Source organism: Protopterus annectens, chromosome 1.part0 (assembly GCF_019279795.1).
Source record: "Protopterus annectens isolate FY-2018-M chromosome 1.part0, PAN1.0, whole genome shotgun sequence".
Lineage (NCBI taxonomy): Eukaryota > Metazoa > Chordata > Ceratodontiformes > Protopteridae > Protopterus > Protopterus annectens.
The window spans coordinates 1449197361-1449199559 of record NC_056725.1 but is presented as its reverse complement, the minus strand read 5'-3'; the positions used below and the strand labels follow the sequence as shown (position 1 = coordinate 1449199559).

The 2199-nt window shown below is 37.5% G+C and overlaps 1 long non-coding RNA gene across 1 annotated transcript in view; it reads left to right on the top strand.

Moving 5' to 3' along the window:
• LOC122801762 overlaps positions 1–1847 on the top strand; it is a 137105-nt gene extending 135258 nt beyond the window's left edge. The window contains exon 3 of the long non-coding RNA XR_006364798.1: positions 1237–1847. This is a non-coding gene — a long non-coding RNA (uncharacterized LOC122801762). The remainder of the gene's footprint in view (positions 1–1236) is intronic.
• The last annotated feature ends 352 nt before the right edge of the window (positions 1848–2199 follow it).

Sequence of the window (2199 nt, the reverse complement as noted above, 5' to 3'; positions counted from 1 at the left end):
ATCTTCTTCTTTTTCCTGGTTAGGGGTCACCACAGTGGATCATCTGTCTGCTTATGAGTGCCAGTGGAGTTTTTTGCGTTGTTGAGTTGCCAGCCTGGTGCCCAACCTTCTACTGAAGGCACACACACATGCACACACTCACACATAGGGCCAATTTAGAGTGTCCAATCCACCTACAGTATGTCTTTGGGATGTGGGAGGAAACTAGAGCATCCAGAGGAAACTCATGTGACTACAGGGAGGGCATGCAGACCCTGCGCAGAAGCCACCCTCGCCGAGGATTGAACTGGAGAACCTCTTGCTGTGAGGTGGCAACGCTAACCGCTGCACCAGCATGGCTGCCCTTCTAGTTATTAATTTTGTTTGTCTTTGTTGACCAGGAAAAGTCCAACTGGGTGAAACCCATTTTCAGCAGAGGCCCAGGGAGAAAATCACCACATTTAAGTTACACGTGATAAATATTTGTAATTGCAGGGTAAAAACATCTATATATGAGCTTATTTACATGAACTTTAAATATATTTAAATATTTCTTACATGGGCATGGCATTTTAACACAAAAAATAAGAGAGAAATTAATATAAATTGGCTAATTATTGAATAGAAAATAATATAAAATAACATTTAATGTATTTATAGCATGATAGCTTCAGGAAAAAGATCAAACTGAGGTGTTTATGAGTTTAGTAATAATTTACATTGTAGCAGTTTAGTCTTTCTTAGCTAGTTAATTCCTAAGAGTATTTTATTTGCTCGTCATATTTCACTTTTATTAAAGAAATTATTGTTTAGTCAGGCAGGATATTTGGGACAACTGCAGTGACTTCCAAGTTATGTCTGTATAAAATTCTAATGAGTATACGTTTCTTATGCTGCCTAGTGAAAATATATTTCCTTCATGAAGGAAAACTCTAGTGAGCCCATATAACAGCTGCAAAGCACTGATGGACAAAAAATATTTTAGCTAATGCTTGTGTCTATAAGCACAGGTACAAGAGTTATTCACACAGTTAAATGTAAGACAGCAAGTTATTTGTCAGATCCAAGCAAAACAAAATCCTGACTTGATTCTTTTTAATGTAGCACACACATTTCCTCTGGATTTTGTTAGATCTTAACTTTATTGTTTCAGCTGAATTCTTCACCTTGTTATGGAGAAGCTTGTGTTTATTGTGTGCGCTTTACAGCAGTTAGATGATTTTTATGTGATAATACCTTTTTCTTTTCTTTTATCAGATGCAATTCCTTTAGTCACACTTCTATTTACCAACTACAGGAAGTGAAGCATGACAGAGATGAATCATGGTTGTCAAAGGAAATCTTTTGAATTTTTCCCGGTGGATTCTAGTAACATTAATCATATTTGTAACACAGCTCAATCCCAAACACTTCTATTATGATAGAAGAAGAAAAGGTTCATTTGTTTGCCACTAGAAATGAAGTGTAATGTTTGTTAGTATAAGGAATCTATTCTTCTATGAAATGCTATCACCGTAGACACTGTTGAGCATCCCATATGGGGCTAAACTATGTAGGGAAGCAGCAGGTCAGGACAGCTGCCTGCAAGAAGACAAAGGCAGAAGAGGGACAATGAAAACAATTTTGGATAGCAGGGCTCAAGTGACAAAAAGGCAACTCACCCAAATGAAGGAATGAGTCATTTCATAAGGACTACTGCTCCCTTGAAATACCATTGGAAAATGATTGATTTGTTTTCAGGACAGCCAAAACAAAAAAAAATGTAAATCAGTTTTCTTTAAGAAATGTTAGTCATGTTTTCTATTCCACCTAAAGAGCAACAACATGACTGACAGTGCGGGTCTTTTAAAGGATAATAAACAACTTCTGTCTTTTACCATGCAGAAACGAAATTCATGTCCCAGCTGTTCTGGTGTGTGTGTGTGTGTGTGTGTGTGTGTGTGTGTGTGTGTGTGTGTGTGTGTGTGTGTGTGTGTGTGTGTGTGTGTGTCTGTGTGTGTCTGTGTGTGTGCGCGTGCACTCATGCGTGTCTGTATGGGAGAATGCCCACATAAGTACACATTAAAGGTAGGCAAAAACATTCTTCATGCAACCTGAGACAAAAAATACTGTTTAGTCATGCACACAGATACTTTAATGCATGCATCATTTTGTGCTTTTTGTTTTTTTTTATCCACAATACCTGTTTAATAAACTGATGCAGACATGTAGAACAAAAAA